Source organism: Lissotriton helveticus, chromosome 12, assembly GCF_964261635.1.
Source record: "Lissotriton helveticus chromosome 12, aLisHel1.1, whole genome shotgun sequence".
Taxonomy (NCBI): domain Eukaryota; kingdom Metazoa; phylum Chordata; class Amphibia; order Caudata; family Salamandridae; genus Lissotriton; species Lissotriton helveticus.
This window is the reverse complement of record NC_136073.1, coordinates 263,785,524-263,801,995: the sequence shown is the minus strand read 5'-3', so window position 1 is coordinate 263,801,995 and position 16,472 is coordinate 263,785,524. Positions and strand designations below refer to the sequence as shown.

Sequence of the window (16,472 nt, the reverse complement as noted above, 5' to 3'; positions counted from 1 at the left end):
ATCAGATCGCAAGGGCATCAGGACCGAGGCCCCTCCAATAGGGGCTTTTCCCCACCCACCATCCCCTGAGCAGGAGAAGTTTTATGAATGTGTAGATTTGCTTCTCTTGTTTTTCTAGTAGTTAAGGTAATAGATATTGTAATGATGCAATAGTTTATCGTACTAACCGAATTTTCCCTCTAGGGCAAACTTGTTGTTTTTTATGTAAAGTCAAGTTGTATCCTTTGGTCAGGCTGTAAGGTCATGATTGGTGGGCATAGTTTACGGTCCTTAGCAGGCATCACAATTGTCAAATGGGGACGCCTGATGGAGGGACAGATGCAACTTTAGGGGCAGTTACAGCCGGTAGCCTGGAAGGATGCGGGGGACGGGAAGTTCCGCTTCCGGTAGGCTGTTTGGCCAACCCAGCACATGCGCAAGGGCACAAGTAAGCAGGGCATAACTGCACAGCCTCTTATGGAGATAATGTTGAGGGCATAGGGGGTGCCTGTGGTGAGGTAACCTTCCGGCTAACTGGGCCTCCTGCGCAAGGTCACTCCGGTAGGAGGGTGGGACCGAACTTGACCTTGATCTTGGAGCAGTCATTGACCTTGCCCTAGGCTCAAACAGGGATACGCAGAAAGATAATGTTGCTGATCACTTAGCTTAAGATAGGAATGGCTATGTATTAGAAACATGTTAAGAATAGCCAAATGACACACTGTACATATCAATGTAATGGACCGTTCTTACTGCGTATTGTATAAATGGTGTAAATATTGAGATTAATGTTTTGTTATTGTTATGAATAAAATATGGCCGTGGTTTTTCCAACGCTTAATCCAAGCTGGTGTGTTGTCGACATTGTTGCCTTGGGCGGAAGAGGGCAGAGGATCTGACGGGCCTATGGAGGGTCCCAAAGGTTTGAGTTAAAAGGATGGTTTGCTGGGATGAGGGAGGGGGACTCGGCGGTACCTGGCCATACTCGTTTATGAATGGGGAGCCTGTGGAGCTCCTTCAGGTGTGATGTGAGTGCGACATGGGAGGTTGAAAGTGATTCTGTCCATCGGGTTCTAAATGTTCTGCAGCCTTTGGATCAGTTGTTTGTTGATCACAGAGGGTGCTCCCGTAATCCAGCTTGCTTGTGACCAGGGCATGCATGATAGTTTCCGAGTGCTGATTGAGAGACATTTGGAAATATTCCTCAGCATCTTCAGTGTTTGGAAGCATTAAGCTGTGACGGCATTGGCTTGGGCAATCATGTAGAGTTTGCTAACAATGATAATCTCGAGGTTCTTTTGTGAATGGTGGGGTGGGTATTGGTGCTAGCTCTATTGGCCACTAATAGGTGTCCCATGCAGATGTGCTCTTCACAAAGATCACTATTTCGGCCTTGGTGTTCAGCTTTAGATAGTTGGTCATCATCTAGTGGGCACTTTTAGTTATTCAGGCATTGAACTTCATCCTGGTACTAGGCGTCTTGTCTGTGAAGGAGAGAATGAGTTGCATGCCATCGGCATAGGGGAGGACGTTGAGGCTGTGAGAGTGGATGATGGGGGCTAGAGAGTGTCAGGTTCTACTCACGTTTCCGCAGGAACGTCATGCAGATGATGAAAGGTCCTCAACATCTCCTGGTCACCTATTGGACCCAACTGAGTCAAAATAAGAACAGTAACCCGGGGAAGAAGGGAAAAAACAAGGAGGGAAACAAAAGGTCCCACAGCGCTCCCCACTCTGGGACAGAACCAGTCAGCCAAGAGAGAAAGGACAGAAAAGAGGTAAGTATGCAGATTATTTCTAATACTAAAATCTAGGCTTCTCTATGTGCGCTTGTAACTACCTGAATAATTCCCTTCTTCCGTGAATTCTGGTGACAGGTGTAAGCAAAGGGGCGTTTATATCTAAAAAAGAAAAAAATTATGAGAAATAAAGTGTTCAGAGTTGAAGAATAACGAAAAGGAAAATGTAGAAGGCAAACTGTACTGAAACCCACTAGAGACATGTGATGACTGTATAAAGAAATTCCAACATTATATAACATAAGGCTTTTTGAGACACTATATGATACACTGTATAATCTCCACCTTAACTTCAGGCAGACCTAACAATGTTCCTTATCTTTCAGGAATCTTCAGGAATTTGTATGTTTTACTCAACAGCAAGAGTAGATTTCCATAGAAACGGTGCCCACAGCAGATAATTGATAGAAAGATTCAAACCATATTCAGTAATGTCAGCGCAAAAGTGCTGTTACCATAGATGAATAATGCAACCTTTTCTCTCTTTGTATCTTTACCCCAGGTAAAATATCCCCGGGAGACTGGAACATGCAGCCGGCGAAGCTGAGAGCAAGAGTGTTGCAAAGAACAATCAGGAAAAAGAAGGCCGGTCCCGGAGGCACCGACTCGACGAGAGGACGCCGACTCTGGGCGGACGACGACCCGGAAGTGAGGGTAAGTGAAACGGAAGAGGATTACTCTATCCCGAAACTGGATTGCGAAGCATCTCCACTCGGGATTAGCGAGGATTTGAACTCTCCTGCCGGTTCCTGCGCATGCACAGTAGCGGGGACTGGCCATTTTAGTAGTTCGCCGGGCGTGCGTGACCGGCAATTGTGAAAGAGAGATCATGTATGTCTTAAAGAGGATCGGGCTCAGAAAAGATTGTTGTGGAACTCTGCAGATAAGGTTGCTGGCATCGGAGAAGTATGATTCCAGGCTGACTCATTGATTACTTCCAGTTAGGAGGGAGCTCGAGTGTGTGTCCTTAGATTCCAATGTCTTGTAAGAGTTGGATGAGGATGATATGGGAGACTGTATCAAATGCTGCAGGGAGGTTCAGGAGAATGAGGGCAACTGTGTCTTCTCTGTGCATAGTCATGTGGAAATCATTAGTGGCAGCGATGAGGGCAATTTCCATACTGTGGTTAATTCTGAAACCACACTGAGTGATGTTGAGGGGTTGGTGGTCAATGAGGTATTCGGTGAGGTGTCTGTTAATGATTTTCTCTAAGATATTGGCCGGTAACGGTAGCAGGGAGATCAGTCTGTAGTTGGCCAACGTTGAAGGATTCACTGAGGATTTTTTCAGCAATGGGAAGAGAGTTGCATGTTTCAAAGCATCTGGGACATTCACAGAAGAAGAGGAGGCATTCAGAACAGGCGCGAGTGTGCTCTCTGAAAGCTAATAGGGTGTGTGAGGCACACATTCATCTTGAGTTATCTAAAGGGCAGTAGGTAGAGTGAGGTGAATTTGGTCAGTAGCTACTCACTAAGAACATTCAAAAGGGGATGTTGGGTTGTGAGTTGTAAAGGCTAGGGTGTAGGAATGTTGGAGGTAAATATAGCTTAAGTTGTATGAAGACTGATATGCTGGAGATCTGCGTAACAGGTGAGGCTTTAGGGTCTGATGTTCCACAGAAACCGTGTCAGTCTCCATGAGGGTTCTCTGCTGTTGTCAGAGGGTTGTTGGGTTTGACCAATTAGTAGCTAATATGGGTTGTCTGAAGTCAGCGGGTTCATGTGTTTGGGAGGAAGGAGTGTTTGTGATATTGGAGAGCATGTGTTAAAGAAATACTGTGCACATGTCATTTCAAAGATTGGAAATGGGTTTTTTTTAAAGAAAAAAATATATGCCTGCTTCACAGCTTCAACAGAGATTCCCCCGAACCCCTAAAACATGCGAGCTCTCAAAGCTAAGACAAGACTCAACTATATAGGGTTTCCCCAAAAGGCTTTCAATGTTAATTACATGACAAAGGAAGCTTTTCGGTACAAAAATTTGAGGTCATGAAAAAGGAAGGAATGCTCACCAAACGTATCAAGAAAATAACTTTTAGGCTGAGCAAGCTATGTAATAAGAGACAAGATGCAAAAGGGAAGCTCTAAATAGTCATAAATGGGCAAATCCACCTCGGTACAGTTAGCACGAGCAATAAAAACATGTTTTTTACATGGTTACCTTGAGGGGTTTGGGTGATGGGGGCAGGTGAACAGTTTGTCATCTGTAGCCAAGGTGTTGGGGCGGCATTGGTGGCAGATATGCCTTGAGTTGTGTGGAGGCCCTGAAGTAGGGTGTTGGTCTTGGGAATGGTTCCCTCCTGCTGTCTGAACCCTGGTGAGTTTCGGTGATGTAGACAGGTGAGTACTTTCTCACCAGTAGCTGAGGTGTTGGTGAGGCAGGAGAGATTATGGTATACTATTGGTGGCAGATGAGTCGAGTTGTGTGGGTGCTCTGCGGTAGAGTATTGGTCTCGGGACTGTTTCTTTGCTGCTCTCTGAACCCTGGTGAGTTTGGGTGATGGGACGGGCGAGTACTGTGCCATCAGTAGCTGAGGTGTTGGGGAGGCAGGAAAGTTTGTGGTATCGGTGGCAGATGAGTCTTGAGTTGTGAGGGTGCCCTGGGGTATGGTGCTGGTGTGGGGATGGTTCAATGCTGCTACCAGAACCTTGAGGGGTTTGGGTGATGGGGGCAGGTGAGAACTGTCATCAGTTGCCATGGTTTTGGGGAGACATTGTGGCAGATGAGTCTTGAGTTGTGTTGAGGCCCTGAGGTAGGAGGTGTAGCACGGTTACAACGAATTTTTTTACAACGCACTACCATTACATCGCAACTTTTACCACGCAAACCATTACAACGCAATGCGCTGGGGGGCGCTCTAGGATAGGGAATGTATTTAATATACTATCCAACACCTTCCCTGCTATCCACGGGGACTGGAGTTGGAATAGTAAATTAAATAATTCACTATCCAGCACCTAAAAGCATTATGCGTTGTAATGGACTGCGTGGTAAAAACCGCGTTGTAAAGGCATGCGTGGTAAAAGCATGCGTTGTAGTGACACCAATCCGAGGTAGGGTGTTGGTGTTGGGAACGGTTTTCTACTGTTGTCTGAAACCTGGTGGGTTTGGCCGATTGCGGCAGGTGAGTGCTTTCTCATCAGTAGCCAAGGTGTTTCTTGAGTTGTGGAGGCCCGTAGGTGGGGTGCTCGAGCTGGGGATGGCCCTATGCTGTTGTCACAAGGTTGGGGAAGGGGTTGGGGCAGGTGGGTATTTAGTCATCAGTAGCCAAGGTGTGTCTTGAGTTCTGTGGAGGCCTTGAGGTGGGGTGCTGAAGCTGGGGATACCCTGTGCTGTTGTCACAAGGTTGGGGAAGGGGATGGGGCAGGTGCGTACTGTGTTGTCAGTAGCCAAGGTGTGTCTTGAGTTCTGTGGAGGCCATGAGGTGGGGTGCTGGAGCTGGGGATGGCCCCATGCTGTTGTCACAAGGTTGGAGAAAGGGATGGGGGATGGGTCAGGTGGGTATTTTGTCATCAGTAGCCAAGGTGTGTCTTGAGATGTGGGGAGGCCCTGAGGTGGGGTGCTGGAGCTGGGGATGGCCCTATGCTGTTGTCACAAGGTTGGGGAAGGGGGATGGGGACGGTGGGTACTTTGTCGTCAGTAGACAAGGTGTAGGGGAGGCGGGAGAGTTTATGGTAGTGCAGGACAGGTGCGGCTTGGGGCTTCAGAAGTCGGGGATGGTGGGGATGCTGGGGCCGAAGGTCTTCAGTAGTTGTCTGCAGCCCGCGGACCGACGAGGGGCGTTGGTCGCACGGGTCCTGCAGGACGCATTGTGTGCGCTCGTGACATCTCACCGTTTCCAGCTGCTCGCAGCCCTGCGCCTCCCCCGGGCCTGCGGGGCTGACGCTGAGCAGGGCTCATTAATGCCGTCCAAGGCCGCCAGGACGCCCATGAAAGTCAAGTGTGCAGGCCGGCTGTCTGCGGCTTCAATGAATGTCTGCTCTGGACTTGAACTCTGCCCTTTCACCTCGGGCTCTGACATTTCCTTTGTCCGTCCGCCCCTGCCTTTCCCTGCTCATGCATCATCTCTCTCGGTCCCCCCTTCTCCAAATACATCTGCCTCACATATGTCCGCAGATGGCGCTCTCTTTTGAGCGCTCGCGGGGTCTCTCTGCCCGGTTCCCTCTTCCTCCATCTTCGTTCCTCACGCCTCAGCGCTCTCCCATGCCTCCCTGCTTCCAGGCCTAGGGCTGATGACGTGTCTCGCTGTCTTCGTCTGTCACATTGCCTCTGTGCGCAGCTGCCCCTGTCGCACCGGTGTAGTCTCTTTGCCTCTCCGTCTCTTGTGTATCTGTCTACTGGAATATATTTTTCTCTCTTTCTGTTGAGCTGCCCGGCCTCTTATTTCTCACTTTCCATATATGTATCCCAGTCGCATCCCTTTGTTTCTGTGTCCCTCGCCTGTCCCCAGCTATGCATGTCTCTCACTTTTGCTGTATGTCTCACTGTTACTCTTGCCCCTCCCAGCGCCTGATAGTGTCACTTCTGTGTGTGTGTGTGTGTCTCACCTGCTCTTTCTCCATTCTGTAACCAAACTGCATGTCTCCCTCTATTTCGCAGTATGTCTCTTTCCTACTGTAACCAATCCGGCATTTCTCCCTCTTTTCCTGGTCGCTCCCTTTACCCAGCCCTCTCTTTTTCTATGTATATCTCTTGCCTATTCTCTCTCGCCCTATAGTCAGCCTTGTATGTCTCCTTCTCCGCGTGTCTCTTTCCTGCTCTCTCTCTCGCCCTATATCCAGGCCCGCGCGTCTCTCTGTTTTCCATGGGGCTGTCGCCACCCCTTGCCGTCTCGCGCACTCTCTCCACCCGCCTGTCTCTCTCTTTCCCAGCCTGCTCCCCTCTCCAGCAGAGATGCACTCCAGCCCCTATCTATGAATAAATGCAGTCCCCGCCACCACCACCCACCTGCATTCCCCCCCAGCAGCATCCCCTCAGTCTGCTGCTGGAGAGAAGGAGAGAGCGAGGGGAAGAGAGAGAATTCCAGAAGGAAGAGAGGAGAGCGGGGCCGGGAGGGAGGGAGGGGCCGCAGCCTCCCCCTGCGCAGGTAATTAGAGAGACTCGTTCAAGGTTGCATGAGCGGGGCCTATCTGTCTAATGAAGCATCGATCTGCAGAAGTGTGGAGGGGAGGGGGGAGGGAGGGAGCGCCGCGCGCCGGGCTCTGTGCGTGTGCGCGCGCGGAGAGGAGGCGTCGGCGGTCAGCGTGCTGCCCAGCCCGCACCGGCCCTGTGAACGCGGGGTGTGTGTGTCTGTGTGTGTGTGTGTGGGGGGGGGGGGGGGGGGTGACTCCTCTATTTAAATGTGATTATGTCAGCAGCACCGAACCCTAAGAATAGGTAGGGTGGAGGTACCTCTTCCTTCCCCTGGCTAATGACTACATCCAAACACCTCCCCAGTGACCCAGCATGCCCCCACCCATCCCTGCAATCAGCCACCAGACGCGTTTGTGTAATGGATGCAGATAGGCTAGGAAAAGGTGGTTCTGGGGTGCACTGTACTCCCAGGGCTTGCCAGTGCGGCCACCCTTTGCCTGGTTAGCGCCAATTTCGGGTGCACCTTTCAAGAGCATGTTGTGTGCACGCGTGGTTGTTTGTGCTTGGAATTCTGGTGTACTAATGACGCATACCTCTGGTAGGAAATGTAATTTCTGGTGCACACTTATGGCGTGAAATCTAATGTCTTGTATTCCACTGGCGCACATCTATGGTGTGAAATGTAATTTCTGGTATGCCACTGGTGCACACTTATGGTGTGAAATGTAATTTTTGATATACCTTCGGTGCACACTTGTTATGTCAAATAATGTGTTCTGGTGCACGCTTTTGGTGTGCAATACTATTTTTAGGTGTACGATTGTCACATAGGAATAGCATGCTGTAATCTGGTGTACCAAAGATGCACACGTGTGGTACACCATTGATGCTAATTTTATGGGGTACCTTTGTTACACACTTGAGGCGTAGAATGTTAATTCCTGACGCACCACTAATGCACATTTATGATTCACAACTGATGCGCATTTTGGTGTATCTTTAGTGCGCACTTTGTGTGCAAAAAAAAATGCAATTTTCAGGTGTACCATTGATAAAATATTCTGACACTGAATCCTAATTTCCGAAGCACCATTGATGCAAATGTCTGGTTCACCGGTGACGTACACTTCAGACGAAGAAAGCTAATGCCTGGTGCGCTTTTAATATGCACAACTTGGCTCCCACTAGTGGTTGCACGCTTAGGGCGTGGCTTCTTGTCTGTGCAGTACAACTGATGCCAGTGTCAGGTGTACACCTGAATGGCTTCTTCCCGTGTTGTGACGTAGGTGCAGACACTGGGTGTACATGTCGACGCTGACAGTTGGTGCACGCCTACGCCTGGTTGCCCAATGTCGATAGAAATGTCTCCCTGTAGGTGCATATGCCTAGTTTACATGGTGATGTACATTACCGTTGGGGCACCCTTATACACATGTGTGACGTATGCAGATGACATGGATATTTGGTGTACGCAGCGACACACTTGGCTGTACCCTGTCGACAATTAGTGTTACATACATTCAATGAGCATCATGACGTTGTTCTCCATGTACAATGGCTATTTTATCTAATTGCCGATAAGTTATATTGTATTAACTATACATACGGGTGCAAATAAGAATGAACGCGCGTGTACTGTAATGTTGCGAAAGTAATGCAATGACGCGCTGTACACGGCACGGACGTGCGTGGTGCACCTACCATACCACGGAAGTATAGAGCTAATGGCTGCAGAGCGGTTGTTTATATTGCGATATCCCTCGAAGTGATTCATAACCGCACCGCCGTTTCTAATTGAGAACTAATAGATGTGTTAAAACTCGACGCAGGACAGCGGGGTGCCATGTACAAGGTCAGAAGAGAGTGTGCGAGGAGCCGGGCACCCGCCTGCGAAGCCTAAGATCGGGGCCGTGCCCGAGGCGACGACATTCTGCTTTGGCGAGCAGGGCCCCTGGGGGCTCAGTGAGTAGTCACGGGCTGGTGCACTCAGTGGCATATAAGGTGATATTATACCGAATAATAATGTGATAAGTGTGTACACGCGCGAGCACGCACGCGTTTACCAGAACGATAATAAAAACGGCCGAAAAATTCAAATGCACTAAATTCACACAAAGGCCCTTGGCCCTCGGCGAAGGCTGGGCACACTGACGCTGCTGAGCATGACCCGGCGTGGGCACAACAACAGTTATCCGACCGCTCGTCCGTTTGCACCGCGGAGTTAGTAACACAAGGAAGCTGGGCGCAGTGCCCAGTTTAACAAAAAAAAGCGATATTACAAGTGTACTATAAAATAAAATATAATAAAAGACAATTTAAAAAAAGAATATGGGATTTTTGTTATCATTAGGGGATGGGAGCTGTCCAAATATTAGAGGCGGAGGGGGTAGGCTAGGGGGCATTCGAGTGGGCGAAGCGATTATCGAAGAGATTGCCCGATTATCAGAAATGATGATTCGGTGTGGGTGGGGGTGCCCGGCTGTATATCAGAGGGGAGCTGAGAGATTACCTACCGTAGGTGCTTGCTGGTTATTTTCTTAAACAGGACCCGGGTGATTATCATGTTTGCCCGGGTACTGACGGGAGTTTGGCAGATTATCAGAAGGGAGTGTGTGAATATCAGACGGCGAATAGGCTAGGTAACTATCAGAGCGCGTTGGGTGGGCAGGTTCGAACACTTGTATAGCGCTCCGGCGGGTGTTTCAAACCGCTGCTTTAACTAGAGTAGCTGTTTGAGAGCTTGAGTCTACAAAAGACAGAGTTTGAGGTCTGTGTTTAAAAATAAGGCAACCCGGATTAGAACGAATATAATTTAAAGTGAGATATTTCTTGGGCACAATTTAGGAAATGTGTGCGCCATTCCTATGACTTTACCGTTAATGATTTTTTTTTACTTTTAAGACACTGACATATTTATGGAGAGGTCTTTAATACAATTTTGAACCCATGCCCTGTAATATGTTTGCATTTTTTGTACTTACATCTTATAGTTCAAATTCCTACAATGTTAGGTTACAATTATGTAGGATGTGCGACAGGGCGGGTGTTTTGTTTGATCTGGTTTTAATATTTGTGTTTAATTTAACATTTTTGCCAAAATCTTGGCATGTAGCGTTTACAGATTACCAATGTATAAATACAAATATTAATTAAAGAAATAAAAAGGTATTCTTTTCAGAACAGAGCAAAATCAAATATTGGAAATGGTACTGTCAAACAAGCGGTGTGATTAGATGGAGGGGTGTACTGGGCAGTGCACGACTGACTAATACAGCAGGGTGATTATTATCAGAGGAACTCTTGGTGATTATCAGAAAGGAGTCGGGCAATTATTTGTGAAGTTGGTAGCTCATCAGAGAGGTACGAGGTGATGATTATCGGAGGGTTGAGTGATTAACATGGAGGAGCTTGGGATCAGGGCCACCTGTGATCACCTGGTGAGAGTGATTATCAACAGAGGAGATGAGCATCATATAAGGGGCTGGGTGAGTATGGAACCTGGGAACATGAAGGGGGAATGAATATCAGATAATACAGGATGTTTATCAATGAGTCTGTGTGATTATGGGAGTGATTATCGGGGATCAGGGCCTCATGTGATCATCAGTATAGACTAATTATCAAACGGAGGGGTGATTATCAGGTGAGGGACTGGGTGAGTATGGAACTTGGGATCACGAAATGTTGCTGACGATCAGACTATGATTATCAATGAGGTGTTTGATTACAGGAGTGGGTCTCAGGGAGGAACTTGGGATCAGGGCTCTCTGAGATCACCAGGACAGAGTGAATATCATAAGGGGGTGAGTGTCAGATGAGGGGGCTGGGTGAGTATGGAACTTGGAATCATGAAGGGTTGATGCAGATTAGGTAGGACATGATGATTAACAATGAGGTGTTTGATTACAGGAGTGGGTCTCAGGGAGGAACTTGGGATCAGGGTTCTCTGAGATCACCAGGACAGAGTGAATATCATAAGGGGGTGAGTGTCAGATGAGGGGGCTGGGTGAGTATGGAACTTGGAATCATGAAGGGTTGATGCAGATTAGGTAGGACAGGATGATTATCAATGAGGTGTTTGATTGCTGGAGTGATTATCAGGGATCAGGGCGTCATGTGATCATTAGTATAGAGTGATTATCAAACAAGGGGTGAGTATCAGATGAGGGCCTGGGTGAGTATGGAACATGGCATCATCAAGGGGGGATTCAGATCAGACTGTATAGGATGTTTATCAATAGGACTGTGTGGTTAAGGAAGTGATTTTCAGAGGGGAGCGCTGATCAGGGCCCTATGTGACCACCAGTGTAGAGTGATTGCACCACAAAACCACAACATTTTGTGGCCTGCTTCCTCCTTCCATGGTTGAAAAACAAGGTGGAAAGCAGCCGCTAACCTCATGATGAGCGGCGAACCTTGGGTAGATGTTTGGGTTCAAGTGACATTTTGCATTGGAGAACCACACAGACTGCAGCAACCACATGAGGTGCCCAAAGGGGGGTTGTGTGTTCAGAGGGCTGGAGCGGGTGATCAGCAAGGGTGTAGACTGACTGAATGTCACATGGCCAAGGTAAGTGGGGGGGGGGTCCATGAATAATATCGGGGAGTACGTACATTTTAGAGGAAGCAGATATCAGTGAGGAGCTATGTTTTGATAAATGTTGAGCTAGTCTGCGCGGTTATCAGGGAGGGGGTTCCTCGACTCCTTTTTGGGAAAGAGTTTGCCATTTCCGAAGGGAGACAGTGTTTCTAGTGAGGGACGGACTCAAAATTAGAGAGAGATATGTGATTATCAGAAGCAGCAGGGTAAATGTCAGATGGATGTGGGTGAATATTAGAGGGTGGTGTCTGGTTATCAGAAGGAAAGTGGGTGATTTTCATGGGGAGTTGGGTGAATCTGAGAGGGGTGTAGGTGAATACCAGAGAAAGGAGGTGATTATCAGAGGCAGCTGGATGGAAGTCAGAGGTTTGTAGGAAAGGAAAGGGTGTTAAACTGGTGACATTTCCGATTTTAACTCCTACAGGATTCTAGCTCAACACAACAAAAAGAAAAAATACACCTGAGCAAATTACACCAAACCTGGCATGAAAGCTGAACTGCATTTAAGAGAGTTCCTTTGGTGTAAATCTGTTCAGTCATTTTAAAGAATTTAGAGTTAAAAATGTGCATGGTGGGCTTGAAAGGGTAGCAAAATTGGATATATAAGGGCAGAATCTCAGGTTTGCGGACCAACCATGGGCCCAAAATGAAAAATAAAAAAGGAATCTAATTGGATGAGGGAGCTTTCTACCCAATAATCCAAAACTGGTTTCGCGGATATAAAGGCTTTGACTGTCTAAATTCAACTCTGAAAAAATATGTCCTGGACACCATTACAGTAGGCAGGTCTTTGCTTTCTCAAACCAAATAATAACAAAAAAGGCGAATAACTTATGAAAAATAGAAACAATAAAATGGGACAGCTTTTTTTTGGCAGCCCGAAGTCAATGCACAATGGGAGTTGACTGCCTATGGTAGGTTTAGCACAGGCCTGGCCGCAACCAATCCTCACTATGCAGGGTGGAAGACCATGTGCACATATGTATCATAAAAAAAACAAGAAATTCACTAAAAAACACGAACTGCATTTAAATGGAAGTTCTGCATAAGATTGTCTATTCCACATTCATTTATGCTTAAAAAAATAATGATTTCACTTAACAAACCATTGTTATAGTGAAGTTATGATTATAAAAACAAAATCTATAAACAATGACATTTCCCAGTTATCGTTAGTTCTGCAATCCATAACTTGCACAACGATCGTGCAAACCAGATCACGCACATCTGGCCTGAGAGTTCACAATATTACACCAGTACTTTACAACACCTATAGTGATAGTGGTACTGTGATATGTAATCCGACCTGTAAAATAATTTATGACATTTATAATTGCATCTCTTCCATCAATGGTGAGGGTTTGGCCATTGCATTTGGTGTCTTAATTATGGTTAACACAGATGTTGTGTGCTATGAGTTATGTTTTGCGTACCTATCCTAAATGGAGATTATAAGTATTTTTTAGGTTTTGTTTTGTAACCACCAGTTCACTTTCACTGTGTTTTTATTTTTTGGCCTCATCCGCCAACCTTCTTGCTGGTATATCTCACATCCCTCAAAGGAAAGGAGGGGTAAATGAGCTTGCCCATGCCAAGAGAACTGCTGTTTCCACATTCATCTCTCTCCCTGTAAGAACTAGGGTGGAGGGGAGCTGGGACCTCCAGCATATCTGGCTTAATCATAGGACCCACTAAGTTGTTGTCTCCAGTTTACATATAGTGCCCAGACCTTCTCCAAACTTTTACAGTCGCAGGCAATATCGTTTTGGCTTGTGAAGTTAATAGCTCCAAGACAGTCAGCAAGCAATAGGGAGTTTTCAGATTTCCACAGCCTGCATATTTCCCGTCTTGCCAACAATATCACATGAAAAACAAACTTGGATATAACAGATTTTGCTCGTATACATGCATCAGTATGCAGCCCAAAAAATAAAAGTCAAGGGCTTGCCTGGATCTGTTGGCTGATCACTTCATTGATGAAGTTGCATACCAATATCCAATAAGATGCCTTTCACTGTGGTATTTATGTAATATGCTGAGAAGCAAGAGAAGAGTCAAAGCCTTGCGCCTGTCATGATGCCCCCTCTCTCTCAACAGTGATAAATAGCATAATACACACTGCATATCAGCATATATTGGTTATTGCATAGCAAGCATTCATATATATTTCTTTGAAAAAGATATTTAACAAAAACCTAAATACATGGGGTTAAACCTCCGAAGTGAGATCGAATCACTTTGAAGCAGCTTTGTGACTATTAGCAGTGGCGTTTCCCTGTGGAAAGGCATTGTAATATGCAAGATTGAGGCAGTAAATAGTGTTTTTCATATCAGTTTTGATGTATGAATGAGCAATTATCCGGTCAGAGTTGCAAAATATAACGTGATATCTATATCTATATCTATATCTATATCTATATCTATATCTATATATATATCTATATATCTATATATATATATATATATATACACACACATACACACACACACATACATATTCATATAAATATGTATATATATATATACACACACACACACACATATATATATTCACATATATACATATCACCACACAAGTCTGCTGGATTAGACTGCCGTAGGGACCCCACGATCCAATGCAGCTGTAGCTGGTATAGAGAAGCCAGTCACAAAAATGCCGCGCACCGTTGACAAAGTCGCATATAAACAGCGTAATCACGGTGTTGCTTGTGCAAGAAATTAAATTGGTGGCAAGAAACTCTGCACCCAACACGATTCAACAAATGCCTTTGCGACAATTGACTGAGGTGTTAGTTTTTGGATGGTGGCTAATATATGGAACTGAATTCAACACACTTATCTCAACGCTTATAGTATTACTGGAAGATCCAGATTCAATCGCTGTGAAAGTGTGAGATGCACCATACATCCCAGTTTCTAAAAGGCGGTGAAGTATGAAATAACAAGTTAGCCAAAATATATTTGAATATAAAAAATTGATTCCTTAAGTTTATTTAAAAATGTGTCAAATTTCCTAACCTCAAAGCTGTGTATTTTACTCAGTGTGTATAGGGTGCAAACTTAGGAATAAAAAACAATTTTAAGAGTATTTCTTTTAGTCAATCAAATACAATTACGCCTGTTTCTTAAGACCATTGTAAGTGTAACGCATTTCGGATGAGAAGGCAGGTAAATACATCCAACAAATATAAATCTAGAGCAGACGTTGGTGTACCTTAAACAGATGGTAAATTATACCAACTTTTTTAACTGGGCGCTCTTGAGATTGTTTAAAGACTATCTTAAAGCAGAATAAATGCTCTTTGTAAATTAGGGATGTTTTTCCATGCTTAAGGATTTGTGAATTTTGTGTCAAATAGGGGCATGAAGGCTTTAAATAGACGGGGAGTTTGAAAATAATATGGTGTAATAAGAGCATATCACAGGGAAGGAGAACTTGTAGGTTAGTAATTATAAGGAAAGGGGTAAAAATATAGGACTGATTTAGCTGATGAGGGGGTCCATTAACTTTACTCTCATTTTCATCCTGTTAATGACCAGAACATACTGACTTAATTTCATGGACATGCTGTCTTTTAGTTTATTGTCATAAAACACATTTGTGTTTCAAATTGAGACTGTCAAAATACAAACACGCAAATTAATGAGTTCCTTTATCACATACAGATAGCTTTTATTTGTCTGTTGTTAGTTGTCGAAAACCTATTTTGACAATACAAATAGAGTGGGATTTGGGCCAGCCCACTGCTAACCATTGATTGGCTTTCTTGTCAATCACATGTGCTTGCTTCTTATTCAGTGGATTCTCTTCCTCTTCCTGTGATTGCCCTTCCCTTTTAGCATAGCTGCTTTCCCACCCTTTAATTGGATGACTTGTATCCTTCCACAGTTCACATTCAGAGTTCTACTTTTTTTCTTTCACCACTCCATGGCAGTGCATGTGTTTTCTTTCTGTCTCCCTTGCGCTGCTTCCGCCCTCCTCAAATATCAACTGCACTCTTACTTGCACGCTCTGTGTTGTTCTCTCCTCCCCCACCACATTGTCCATTGCTTCCAGCACCCCTACCAGCTTTTTTTGTTGTTTAAAAAAATGTATCCCCTCTCAAGTTCCTCCATTGGCCTCCTGGCCCAACTCCCTGTAGTTTCCCCCAGCATATCTCCCATCTACTTCTCCCATGCCAATCCCATTGCAGTCTATGGCCCTGATTACGGGATTAGATGTTATTTATTGCACATGATAACTAACAATACCACAGAGTATGTTATCTACCGCATGTTTGTGGGAAATAACATGAGGATTTGGGAAACATCCTTTACAACGCAACTTTTACCACGCAGTGCTATTACAACGCAGGTTTTACAACGAAAACCATTACAACGCATTGCGCTGGGGGGCGCTCTAGGATAGGGAATAGATTTAATTTACTATCCAACACCTTCCCTAGTGTCCACGGGGACTGGAGTTGGAATAGTAAATTAAACTATTCACTATCCAGCACCCCAAAGCGCTATGCGTTGTAATGGTATGCGTTTTAAAAACTGCGTTGTAACAGCATGCGTGGGAAAAGCATGCGTTGTAACGTCATACATCCGAGGATTTTGGTGTTTAATGCACCATAATACGATTCGTACGGTAAATACCGTACGATTTCCCCTGTAGACAGATGAAATATTAAACCATCTGATAATTATCAGATGTGTTAAATACAGCCAAACTCGTGATTCCTACTAGTGTGTAAACAGGGGTTTATGCACAGGTGGGAATTTACTGGCCCACTTTTAATCAGGGCTTTTGTGTACATTGAAAATAAAAAGTGTTTTTGTTTTTTAAATTGACTTTTCCTTTCTGCTGCAATTTGCTGACAGGTAGCTCCTATTTCAGTATGCACTTTCTTGCACCTTGAATTTTTTGATTATCTTCTCCAAGATCGCCGTACGCCATCCATGAATGGTAAATAAAAAGAAATAAAAAAACACAGCGCACCATGTTGCATGCATGCAGGGGCATAACAAAGGCCTG

General features: G+C 45.4%; 1 long non-coding RNA gene across 3 annotated transcripts in view; it reads left to right on the top strand.

Annotated features, from left to right (window-relative positions):
* The window catches only part of LOC144798639 (uncharacterized), a 320,650-nt gene that overhangs the window by 107,596 nt on the left and 196,582 nt on the right, over window positions 1-16,472 (top strand). Inside the window, exon 1 of one of the 3 annotated variants that reach the window (XR_013603590.1) lies at window positions 2,300-2,432. The exons of 1 other annotated variant lie outside the window; for it this stretch is intronic. This is a non-coding gene — a long non-coding RNA (uncharacterized LOC144798639). Of the gene's footprint in view, window positions 1-2,299; window positions 2,433-6,770; window positions 6,866-16,472 lie in introns of those variants that run through there. One more of the 3 variants, XR_013603588.1, reaches the window with a different exon arrangement.